Below are 13977 nucleotides of genomic sequence, written 5' to 3' on the forward strand. Positions count from 1 at the left end.
ACAGAGCCCCCAAGTTAATCTCTTTGGACATGCGCCGCGGTGCCAAGACAATTCAGGGAACCTGCTCTGGCCGCTGAGTTCATGGGGGTCGTGGAGCTCCAAGAACAATGTCACAACACAACCCCACGAACCCAGATTTTCAAAGTTTTTCTCCAAGCCAAATCCCTTAGAACTCATCCCAATTAACAACCAAAGTCCTAATTAAGCCCACGACTCTCAATAACACATCATAAACAACATATAAATCCCAAATACCAAACCATAACCTCATCACAAATAAAAAAAAAATCCTTGAGTTCAAAACTCAAGAACACTCTAAATTTAAACGAGAAATCACTTCAAAACGTATGTTAAACCTTACCTCAACTGTGTAATCACGTCCCCAAGCTACTCCTAATCTGATTCCTAGCGCCAAACCTTCAACTTCCTAAGCCAATTTCCTCAAAAATTCAAAGAACTCTATAACTAAGAGGGAAGAAGAGAAAATGAGAGAGAAAAAAAGAGAGTTCTTGTCTTGATACTTTCTACCATATTCTGAGAGTTTCCACTCAGCTAAGTCACCCCAACACATAGAAAAGATCAAACTACCCTCTCGTCAAACTTAAGTCATTTAATGCCCTCAAGGACAAAATGGTATATTGCCACATTTCTCGCTAATCTCAATTAACACCTCGTAATTACCCAAGTAATCATCAAATAACTCCCCATTACCCGATGAATCCCGGCAATGTGCTAAATTACCAAAATACCATTGGGCTCACCCCGAGCCAGGTGTTTGATGTCGTTGTGACTAAACTCCTAACTTGCTCACTAGGATTACCTCATTCCGAATAACACATATATATATATATCCTCATAATAATGTGGTCTGAATCATAGAACACATATATTTACAAGTACACCCTCAACTGGTCAAAATAACAAAAATGCCCTTCTAATAAGAAACTTGCCCACATGCATGCTTAATACACCTAAACATGCAAACATGGTCATATTCTAATACAACTCATAGAATTCACATAATCATGAATATAATCACACAATTAATTTAATTATTGCCCTACTGACCCCTAATCAATGCATTAAGCCTTATTAGGGAAATTGGGACGTTACAGTAAGTGTTTTTGTCCTCAAGTCATTTCGTCTAATAGTGCCCCGCTCGTAATTGATCCTTAGTCTTGAAACATCTCATTTTAGGTCCCTTCTATAGTACACATTTCGTTGATGCTTTCGATGAAAGGTTTAAGACAATGAACATCTTTCGCGACGAGGAGTTGGATCTTACCTTCCTCGTCATTGATGCCCACCTCCAGCAATATAGGCTACTGCGGGAGGGGCAGAGTATAAGTCTGATAGTCCTCACCAGATTTTGGGACTCAAAGCAATCACACCTTGCAGTGAGGATCCACACGGAATATGTGGTGGCTAAGGCACAATTTGAATATATGCAACACCATCGTGAGGAGCATGTGGAGAACGTCCTCGCTATCAAGGCCACCAAGGAGGCAAAGAAAGATGAAGAGCTCGAGGCGGGGATCGAGTCATCCTCCATTCCTCAAGGTAAATCCCCAATTGTTCTTCATCATGCCAAGCACGTAGGGGAGGGAACTAGTCCCCACTATTCTTTATTTTCGTCCTCACTTCTTGAGTGTGGGCGAATCTCAAGACGTCCTTGGTCCAAGGAGGAGTACCAAGACTACCAGGACCTCATCGACATATTCTTTCACAATCCGAGGAGGAGGAGACATCCCCAAGGTCTCGCATCTCCGGAAGAGGTGACATCTATGCACGCCATTTGGTTTTGGCAGTACGAGACCACCCTGATGCAGGATGTTGATGCTCATAATCTCATCAAGAGAAAATGTAAGGACATCATATGGGCGAGGCGTCCTATTCCGCGAGGCCATCATATGGGCGAGGCGCCCTGTTCCGCAAGGCCATCATATGGGCGAGGCGCCCTTTTCCGCGAGGCCCCCATATGGGCGAGGCGCCCTATTCCGCGAGGCCATCATATGGGCGAGGCGCCCTATTCCGCGAGGCCATCATATGGGCGAGGCGCCCTATTCCGCGAAGCCATCATATGGGCGAGGCGCCCTATTCCGCGAGGCCATCATATGGGCGAGGCGCCCTGTTCCACGAGGCCATCATATGGGCGAGGCGCCCTGTTCCGCGAGGCCATCATATGGGCGAGGCGCCCTGTTCCGCGAGGCCACCATATGGGCGAGGCGCCCTCTTCCGCGAGGCCATCATATGGGCGAGGCACCCTATTCCGCGAGGCCATCATATGGGCGAGGCGCCCTATTCCGCAAGGCCATCATATTGGCGAGGCGCCCTATTCCGCGAGGCCATCATATGGGCGAGGCGCCCTATTCCGCGAGGCCATCATATGGGCGAAGCGCCCTATTCCGCGAGGCCACCATATGGGCGAGGCGCCCTATTCCGCGAGGCCATCATATGGGCGAGGCGCCCTATTCCGCGAGGCCACCATATGGGTGAGGCGCCCTATTCCGCGAGGCCATCACATGGGCGAGGCCATCATATGGCAAGGCCATCATATGGCGAGGTCGTCCCATTCCGCGAGGCCACCGATCCGCGAGGCCCTTGGGCCACTCCCACCATGCCCATGCGCGGGGCCGAGGGAGGCTGCGAGGCCGTCAATGGCGCCCCATGCGCGAGGTCGCGCAAGGTCCCACGCGCACACGCCCCGGGAGGTCCACCAGCCCACCGTCTTCTCAGGAGGCCGACACCCCATGACTTGATGCGTATGGGCCAAAGATCCCCTTTTTCACACCTCGAAGTCCCTATGCTTAGGAGATCCAGTACGAGCCAAATGGGACATATTTGTACGACCAAGTACTAGGTACGGATACCAGTGCCAGCAAGGATCATGGTACGTACGTCTACGGCCATAGGTCAGAACCGACACCACTACCTCCTGTGCCACTACGCCTGCCACCATGCATCAGATACGGGTACAGATGAGTAGTGGAGACATCCTCCTGACACCTGCTCCTGTATAGGATGTACAACCACAACCTCTGAGGCCACACCCCTAGTACAGTACGTATGTACCACTTGGTCCCCTGGACCACTATGTACCTGAGGCCATTAGAGCCTACTATAAAAGGAACTCCAAGGCCACCTGAAAGGGGGTTGGAAATTTTACTGTAGCAGAGGCATTAGTGTGAACGAGATACTGAATTCTTCATTGTTGTTATACCATTGTTCTTGAGTTGTTGTTCAAGTTTTCATATCTTTCCAACTAGCAATTTTAATTTGATAATTTTTCCAACTTAACTTCGTTAACGAGTTCTCACCGTCAACAGTTTGGCGCCGTCTGTGGGAAGGACAAGCATCAAGCCAGTGTTCTTCCATCACTTCCAACAAAGAAAGATGCTGAGACGTTCAAAACGCCTGCGGCAAATACAAGAGGTTGAGGTTCACCTAGACGAAGTAGAGCAGAGGGCCTCCAAGAAAGACCCCCCTCCGCCCGAGCATGGAGCTGGGCTAGAAGAACCTCTTCCCCCAGGGGAGGAGAGGGAAGCATCGCCCCCAGCTATCCAGCCCGACGAAGGTCATTTAGAGCCACTAGTGTATCCACTTAACCGGCCCCGGTTGACCCCACGCTCAGGCCACCAGGACCCCGGTCCCTCGACGCACTGGCCAGGCAAGGGTCCCGGGGTACGCCCGGTAAGCTCCAGCTCAAGGATGCGCTTCTACAAGGATGAGATACACGAGTTGCATAAAAAGACTAGAAGGCTGGAAACCATGATAGAGAACATGCAGGAGGTTTTAAACGACTTACTGCAAGGGAAGTCAAGCGTACCCCTCCCAAAGCGTAAAGGGAAGGAGTATGAAAAAGGGGAAAACACCGTCCCCGTAGACGATGGGGGAACCCAACTTTCCACCAGTAAAACCCCCCATGCAGAGTGCCATGGGGGACCTAGGCCGACGAAATGTCCCCAAGAGCATAGGCAGGGAGAAGATGATGGTCGTAAGAACGAGGCCGAAGTCCCCTCAAAAGAGGCACCCCCTAGCCTAAGAAAAGAGCTCCATGGGAAGAGGTCAGAAGTAAGACATGCACCCCCCGCGGTTCCCCCAAGGAACACGACCAAGGCAAGGGATCAACCCAATAACCCGCAAGACTCCTTATGCAAAAAGAGGAGGGAACTAGACTCCAAAATGCGGAGCCCTCGGGGCAAGATCACCACTGCGCTCGGGGGGCACATGGATGGCGGAGAATTCGACCGTGATTCACCCTTCACAAGGGAGATTCAGGCTGAGCAAATGCCCACTGGCTTCAGAGAGCCTCGCATGACTCTATACGAGGGTACTACAGACCCAAAATATCACTTAGACTCCTTCAATAACTTGATGAAGTTAAGGGGGGTCAACAGCAGAGCAAAATGTCATTGCTTCATCGTTACTCTTAAAGGAGTGGCGTACAAATGGTTCAGGAGGTTAAGGCCAGGAACAATCAAGTCATGGCAACAATTCTCTGATGAATTTCTTCAGCAACACCATGCAGTGTGTGACTACGTCATGCCAACTACCAGCCTTGCTAACATCAAACAAGGCGAGAATGAAAGTTTGAAGGACTACATCCATAGGTTCAGTATAGAAGCAACAAAGGTGGGAGATTTAACCAAAGCGGAGCTCAAGATGGCTATTACAGCCGGAGTTCGTCCAGGAAGCAAGTTATGGGGGAGCATGGTCAAAAGAGAAGTTTCAAATTTGGATGACTTCTTCGAGAGGGCACAAAAGTACATACGTATGGAAGAGGGCCATAAGAACTTCCATGTCGAAGAAAGCGAACCTTCCTCCAGTGGCCATACTACCAATACGTCTGGAGATCCCATATAGAAGGGGGTCTCATGCTAGAGGGGTCGCGGACCATGTTTGAGATCCAACGGAGACCCTCTAGCCATGAAAGTCCCCACCCGAGGGGAAATCACTTCAAAAGTAGACGCCCCCAAAAGGGGTCTCCAAAGTAGATGCCACCAAAAGGGGTCTCCAAAGTAGACGCTATCCAAAAGGGTCTCAAAGTAGACGCTTCCGAAAAGGGTCTCAAAGAAGACGCTTGCAAAAAGGGTCTCAAAGAAGACGCTTGCAAAAATAGTACTATGCCTAATGACGAGAAGGACGCTTCTCGCAAGAAATAATAAGCGCGCGCAAGAAAAACATAAAAGGATAACTAAGACCCAAGGGGTCAAAATATCCTTATAAAAGCAACCAAGAGGCACCAAAAGAGGTCCCAGTGAACCCTTTCACATGGGCCCCAAAGGACCTCCAGCCGGATAGATAAAAGAGGGGAACCAACTAAACCCCTTCACACAGGCTTAAAAAGGGCCTCAAAAGCAATAGAACAAGAAATAAACAAGCAACATATGTATTTATGCCTTAAAAGAAAAAGGGAGTTCTTGAGACAATACAAGAGTTACCAAAAGAGAAGTAATACTAACAAGGAGGTAAGATGTAAATATTAAGCCATGCATGAAGGCCTATTTATAGGAACCAAGATGAATAGTCTACAAGAGCACCATAAGGCCCTCTCCTAGACTAGGGGGGCAAGTGTTGATGCTCATAATCTCATCAAGAGAAAATGTAAGGCCATCATATGGGCGAGGCGTCCTATTCCGCGAGGCCATCATATGGGCGAGGCGCCCTGTTCCGCGAGGCCATCATATGGGCGAGGCGCCCTATTCCGCGAGGCCCCCATATGGGCGAGGCGCCCTATTCCGCGAGGCCATCATATGGGCGAGGCGCCCTATTCCGCGAGGCCATCATATGGGCGAGGCGCCCTGTTCCGCGAGGCCATCATATGGGCGAGGCGCCCTGTTCCGCGAGGCCATCATATGGGCGAGGTGCCCTATTCCGCGAGGCCCCCATATGGGCGAGGCGCCCTATTCCGCGAGGCCATCATATGGGCAAGGCACCCTATTCCGCGAGGCCATCATATGGGAGAGGCGCCCTATTCCGCGAGGCCATCATATGGGCGAGGCGCCCTATTCCGTGAGGCCATCATATGGGCGAAGCGCCCTATTCCGCGAGGCCACCATATGGGCGAGGCGCCCTATTCCGCGAGGCCATCATATGGGCGAGGCGCCCTATTCCGCGAGGCCATCACATGGGCGAGGCCATCATATGGCGAGGTCGTCCCATTCCGCGAGGCCACCGATCCGCGAGGCCCTTGGGCCACTCCCACCATGCCCATGCGCGGGGCCGAGGGAGGCTGCGAGGCCGTCAATGGCGCCCCATGCGCGAGGCCGCGCAAGGTCCCACGCGCACACGCCCCGGGAGGTCCACCAGCCCACCATCTTCTCAGGAGGCCGACACCCCATGACTTGATGCGTATGGGCCAAAGATCCCCTTTTTCACACCTCGAAGTCCCTATGCTTAGGAGATCCAGTACGAGCCAAATGGGACATATTTGTACGACCAAGTACTAGGTACGGATACCAGTGCCAGCAAGGATCATGGTACGTACGTCTACGGCCATAGGTCAGAACCGACACCACTACCTCCTGTGCCACTACGCCTGCCACCATGCATCAGATACGGGTACAGATGAGTAGTGGAGACATCCTCCTGACACCTGCTCCTGTATAGGATGTACAACCACAACCTCTGAGGCCACACCCCTAGTACAGTACGTATGTACCACTTGGTCCCCTGGACCACTATGTACCTGAGGCCATTAGAGCCTACTATAAAAGGAACTCCAAGGCCACCTGAAAGGGGGTTGGAAATTTTACTGTAGCAGAGGCATTAGTGTGAACGAGATACTGAATTCTTCATTGTTGTTATACCATTGTTCTTGAGTTGTTGTTCAAGTTTTCATATCTTTCCAACTAGCAATTTTAATTTGATAATTTTTCCAACTTAACTTCGCTGACGAGTTCTCACCGTCAACACAGGAAATGGGTCGATTCATCCATGAATGCACCCATTCCATCCTTCACCCGGAGGATCCTGATCATGGTGGGGCTCCCAAAGAGATTTATTTTTAGTCTTGCATGCTTTTTTTTCTTGTTTTACTGCTTTCCTTTCCTTCTGAGGACTTAACCATTTTGTTTTCTTTGTGCAGAAAGCATGGGCCTGTCCGAATTGGTCAGGTCGACGTGTCAGAGGATGTCAAGACCATCGCATATAGACCTCCTAGCAGTGTCAACTATGGCTTCCACGCCCCCAGCTGTTGTGCCTCCAGCCCCAGTGGCCCCATTAACTTCTCCACTTGTCCTCACCTCAAGGACAGTAGCTCTAGATGGGGTCATTGACCTTGAGGTTTTCTGCCTCAAGATGGGGGATCCTTAAGAAATGGTAAGGAAATCCCTTCCAAGGTGCCTGGCTCTCATCCAGTCAGAGCAACTCAAATTATAGTCTTCTGGGAGCACTATGACTGGAAAGAATTGGAGAAGCATAAACGTGTTGTTGAGTACTTCAACGCCTGTATTGATGGGGGCAGCGAGGACTTCAGACTCCTCGCTAATTTCTTGTGCAAGGACCCACAGCAGGATCTTGTTGCTCCTCCCATCCATGAAGAGCTAGAGCCTCTCCTCGCGGGGAGAGTAGGAGGGAAGACTGCTCCGCTCGCCATGGAGCTCCTCCAAGGGATAGCAAGGTCCTTGTGCGAGATGCCTTCCTGCAGCTTTGCTCATTGTGGCAGCAACAACGAGGTTTCACTGATAGCTGCCAACCGCAACTCCTCTGTAAGGGTAAGTCTTCAAGTCTTTATCTCATTCCATTATTTATTTCATCTGCTTCTTTTTACTGATCTGATACTCTATCTTGGCACAGACTGCGACTTTCAACCTACGGCTCGGGGACATCGTATTGATGCAGTCCTTTAAGCTAAAGGAGGATCGGGAAGAGCTGGCGCAGTTCCAAGAAACTGCGGTCCCACTAGAGGAGCACTCGTAACTCTAGAAAAAGGTGGAGGATACGAGGGCCCGTGTCTGTGAGGTGGAGAGTCTACTGGCCACCTAGCAGTCAAAGTTCTCCACTCTGGAGGCCACTTCCTCTAAGTTTTTAGAGGACGCCGCAGGTTACACCCGAGCAATGGAGACGGATCTGGCTAAGGCCCGTGATGAGCTCCGGTTGAGCCAGGAGTAATCTTTGGCCCATGCTGAGGGGCTGACCAAGGCCAGAGAGGACGCTGGGCGGTCACTCACACTGAATTTTCCACCAAGGAAGTCAAAGACCTCCATCTCTAAGTAGAAGAACTAAAAAAGAACCTCGATGTGATAGCCGATGATACACTCTTCGTTGCGTGGGAGAGCAACAGAGATATGGATCTCTCAATCACTGATGAACTCAACATGAGGACAATGCTCGAGGCGAGCCTTTAGGCATAGGAGGCCAAGGTGGCCAAGGAGAGGGAAGCTACAGTGGCAGGTCACATCCCCGAGGTCGATCCCATGATCGAGCTGGTGGTAGAGGTTCCTCCAAGCCAACAGTCCCAGTGATTTTGTTCTTTATATATATATATATATATATAAATAGCTAAGTAGGCATGTGTGCCATTGTTTATTGGGGTATAGACAACTAATGCTCGAGCCCCCAATAATTGTTGTAAATATTTTTCCATTTAAACTTATGTAGCTTGCACTACTTTATTGCCATGATTGCACTATCATTATCGAATTGACACTTAGTAAATAGGCAACTTGGACTTTTTTAATTCAACTCAACGTAACGTAACTCACGAGAGTCCCAAGTCGTTGACTTAGGTCTTGTGCTCTTATCGACTTCTCTTAGTACTTAGATAATTTTTAGGCATTTAGTGTTACTCTATAGGCCCGCAGTCCTCGTGAGTAACTTTAACGCGAGGTCAAGTGATACACTTGACGCGGCCCTACGTCCCCAAGTTCTAACTCAAGATGGGGCCACCCTACGATACTTAGAGCTTGAGGATCTTCCTGCCAGTGTCTAGATGCTTGTGCATTTAGTGTTTCTTCTTAGGGTCGTGGTCCTAAGAGTAACCTTGATGCGGTGTCAAGTGAGGGTACTTGGCTATCCTACGCCTTCGAGTTTCAACAACTCGGGCTTTTAGGAGGTCTGTTGCACTGTAGGGTTTTGCCTTAGTGCTTGACACTTAGGACATTTAGTGTTGTCTTCCAGCCTCGATGTCCTTGAAAGTAACTTGAATGTCATCTTGTGTCATCGATTCCCAATGACTCGGGCCCCTAGGAGGTCATTCGCACTAAGCTACCTGCCCCCGAGTACATGGTCACCGATGTGTTAGCTCGGACCTTTTGATTTTCTCCTCAGTGCACAACTCGAGTCCTAATCATGTGGAAGTCGTGAACTCATCATCCTAGGTTCAGGTAATAGATTTCACACCCTTAGACTAGGTTTTTCGCGATACACAAGTTTTAGCACTCAAGGTCTAGCTCTGATTTCCAATGACTTGGGTTTCCATTCGCATCTCGAGATCATAGAACTAGGTCATTACTATAACGCCCTCCTAAACCAGGACCGTTACACTGTGTACTTAAAATTGTGTCAGACCTGCTAATCAGGTCATTTGGCTTAAAATGTGTAACTAAGGTTAGTGACAAGGGTTAGGGTTAAAAATTTTGGTCAAAGAATCATTGACTTTTATTCCAAAAGTTTTATATAACATGGGATCCCAAAATATTACAACTCAACTGTTAAAACAGGGCTATAACCCTAGCTCCTCTGAGATAACCTCGGCCGTGATGGTCGAGCAGCCGCATATGTACACACCGCCACCGAAGCTCTCCAACTCATGGCTGGTCAAGCTTTCCCTTTCCCTTACATGCACCACAAAGCACCCGTGAACCGAGGCTCAGCAAGAAAACAGAACGTGCAACAACAGAGAATATAACTTAAAAATAACCATTCAATAATAATCAATAACATTAATTCATAACCAATATCATTTAAGTTCAATGACATGATCATTGGATCAACCTGGGGTTGTTTCCCTATTCAGTTGGCTTTTAAGCCAACTCTTGGGCCCATTCCCTAGCTACGTGACCATAGAGTCACCTGGGTCCTTGCCCTTAGCTCTGTCCCACTAGCCATAAAGCTAGCCCAACCCCCGTGGTTAACCATCGACCTTAAATTCGATCAACGTAATAATACATTGCTAGTTTAGGTCAATGCCTCTCGGCTAGCGCACAGTGCGCTATTGCCATCCTTGACTTATAAGTCAAGCCCTGATCTAGGATTTCATACCTTACTTATAAGAAACAGATGTGGATAGGCACATCCCGAAAATTAAGCACACATTCATGCTAATCATATAATCCCATTGAATAACCATTTCCACAATACTAAACATATTCATATAATGGGGCCACATGCCCTAACTATAGAATTCATGCGACGAATATAAGCACTTACGCATTTATCAACAAGCATTTAGAACAATAGCCTAACATAACCAATCCTGGGGCCCAAGCCCTAATCATATTAATATACAACGAATGGGCCAAGCCCTAATCACATACAACACTTTCTGGGTGCAGTTTTCTTACCTTAGGTCCAAGCAAGCGTAAATAAGAATGACCCTCGAGCACGATCCCGGTTCAAAGCCCCTAGTGATACCCTAAGTCACAACAATAAAATAGGATTCTATTAATATCAAGTGAACAAAGGCTTCCAGACCAAGTCCTAGCCTCCAAAGCCTCGGGTTCCACTAAACCGGGCAGTGGAAACAATCCTGAGCCCTAAGGAAAAAGTTTCATTCTAAAAAAAACTCCCCAAGGCAAAACTGCCCAGGCGGGCCGCGACTTGCCCCCCTGTGGGTCGCGGCGTGCCCCCTAACCAGCCTCTTCGTCCTCCCTATCCAGAGGCATGGGCCGCGACCTGGCCTATCAAGTCGCGGCACGCCCCCCAGGCAGAGACCTCCCAAGGTGCCTGGTTCAAGCTAAGTCACGATTTTTCAAGAACAAGGTCGCGACTTGGCCCCTCGAACCCAGAAATAAACTCCATTTCAGCAGCTAAATTCTATCCAATTTAACCCAAAATCATCCCAACACACACAATTAAATTAATACAACAGCTCTAATATGCTCCCAGCAATAAAACCCAACAGAAAACTAGTCCCAAAACTCATTAAATCCTTACTTCAATCTTTGAACATCAAAGGCTCAAAACACTTAAAAACCAGCCAGAAAATTCCATAATTTAAATGCTAAACCATAGTTTAAAGCTTACCTCTACTGAAGATTGAATCCACCAAATTGCTACTGAGTTAGTCCCCAAGATTTTCGCTCCAATCCTTGTGTTTCTAGCCAAAAAATTTCCTTAGTTTCAAAAGTTAGCTTAGGAAAGCTTAAGAGAAAAAAGTGAAGGAGAAGGAGGGAGGGTCGGTTTAGGTAGAGTTCTAAGTGCTTCTATCTTTTTTCTTTTCTAACTTAAGTCACTTAAGTTAATCGCAAGGCCCGAGGTACCAAAAAACGTCCCTGAGGGCAAAATGGTAAATCTTCCCAATATTCCCTCATAAACTCTCTAACTTCAAATATATCTCCAAATACTTATTTTCATAACCCGATAACCAATTAAATATCTAATACCCATTGACTCGCCCCGAGTCGGGTATCGGGTCCCGTTGTGACTTTCCCGCTGACTTGCTCCCTAGGATCGCCTCGTGCCGAATAGTTCAAATAAACCCACATAATAATGTGGTCTCTCACATATAACACATATATGCACATAAATACACATTTATGCCTGCAACAGGCCAAATTACCAAATCATCCTTCTAATAAGAAGCGGGTCCACATGCATATTTAATATCCTTAAATATGCGCATTTAATCATATTATCACATAATTCACATATTTACAATTAATATAGTAATTAAACACATAATTCCATATATTGCCATCTCGGCCCCCTAATCAAGGCCCTAAGCCTTATTAGGTAATTTTGGGAAGTTACAATTACTCCTCATGCACGGTCTCCTCGGGAGGCAACCTCAATATGTACTCGCGCTACTTGGGTTTTTTTACCCCTAGGGTCAATTCCTTACTCCGAGTGCAAGTGAGCCGGGCCCCTATTCACATCTCGGGATCAAGGGACTTGGTTATCAATTATTGAGCATAGAATTCACAAAAGGTAACCCTAAGTCCATTCTCACGCTATTTTGAGGCAATTAGTGTCAAGGTCCTGCAGAGTATTTTCCTTAAGTCTTAGGCGACTTAGGCCTGTGCCCGAGTACGGATGACTCGAGCTTCCATTCACATCTTGAGGATTGGGATTCGGTTATTACGCCTCGGGTGTGCACTATCCTCAGGAGAATATGCTAAATCCAATCTCGTGTTACATGGATCTCTTAGGCACTGGGTTTTTCCCATGCTACTTAGCTATGGAATCTCATGACAATAGGGATGCTTCACTCAGTGACTAACTTATCTTCTTAGGTCATCGACTTCCCGAGGCTATTTTTTCTTGCGGCTTACCGAGGACTTGGTCAGTGCTCCTTGGGACCAGTGTCCATGGGAGATAACCCAAGTCCATACCTCAGGATTGAGTGAGGACTCAGTCTTGTGTTCGCATCTCGAGAACAAGGTATTGTGTCAGTGATCCTCGAGCGCAATGTCCACGAGAGGTGACCTAAGTCTGTTCTCGCGCTTCTAGGATTCTTAGTCATCAATCTCTAGACGCTCACCCCTTCTCTGCTCTGAACAAGCTTGGTTTCTTAGGTTGCGAACTCATGACTTAGTTTCCTAGGCTTTTCTATTATCAGGGTATCGACATTAGGCTTACTCTGCTTTGGACAAGCTTAGTTTCCTAGGTCATCCTCTGCAAGGCGTGGTACTTTGCGAGGTTGCCCTAACTCCATGCCACCAAGTGATCGAAAACTAGTCTGTGTTCACTTGTCCAAACCAACGAGCGGGTGCTCTACAAGTAGTACATACAGAATAAAGGAAACTAACAAATATAGGCATAATCTCTCAAAAAAAATTACCATGTTTTTCCTACACGGTTTCCATTAACGGTGCTCGGAGGCTACAAGGAGATTACAAAATTTAATAAATTTACTACTCATATCACTGGTAATATTGGCGAAGATGCTCAACATTCCAAGTGCGGGGTATTAATTCCCCATTCATTCGGGCTAATTTGTATGTCCCCAGACATACAACGCTCTCAACTTGGTATGGGCCCTCCAAGTTAGGTCCCTACACTCCCGCACTGGGGTCTTGGGTGGCTAAGAAGACTCTTCGCAACACCAGATCTCCGACCCCAAACTTTCTATCCTTCACTTTAGAGTTAAAATGTATGGCTACTTTCTGCTAGTAGGAGGCCACTTGAAGCTGAGGAGCTTCATGGAGCTCCTCCACAAGTTCTAGGGACTCTCAGAGTAAAGTGTGGTTTATGGTCAAATCATACGTATCCCGTCAATGCGTGGAGATTGCTGCCTCAACTGGGAGCATGGCCTTATACCCATAGGTCATAAAGAATGGTGAGTGGCCAATGGAGGTCCTGGCAGTGATTCGGTAACTCCATAATGCCCTAGGCAGCTCCTCGAGCCAAGCATCTTTCACCTGTTCAAGCCTTTTCTTCAAGGTGGCTTTGAGCGTCTTGTTAATTGCTCCCAACTGCCCGTTTGCCTGTAGGTGGGCCATGGAGGAAAAGCTCTTCATAAATTTGTGTTGCTGACAGAAGTTTGTGAACACCTCGCTGTCAAACTACAAGTTGTTGCCAGAGACTATCTTCCTCAGAAGCCCATAGCAGAAAATGAGGTTCTTGATGACGAACTCTAGTGCCTTCTTGGAAGTGATTGTAGCGAGTGGAACGGCCTTAACCCACTTTTTGAAGTAGTCGACTGCCACTATTACATACCTTACTCCTCTTTTTCCCGTGGGCAATGACTCGATAAGGTCAATGCCCCAGACCACAAAGGGCCAAGGATTGGTCATATGGGTGAGCTTATTTGAAGAAGCTCGAGGTATATTGGTGAAGCGTTCGCACGTGTCACACTTCTTGACATAGTCCATT

The sequence above is a fragment of the Humulus lupulus genome, chromosome 2 (genome assembly GCF_963169125.1).
Source record: "Humulus lupulus chromosome 2, drHumLupu1.1, whole genome shotgun sequence".
Classification (NCBI taxonomy): Eukaryota; Viridiplantae; Streptophyta; class Magnoliopsida; order Rosales; family Cannabaceae; genus Humulus; species Humulus lupulus.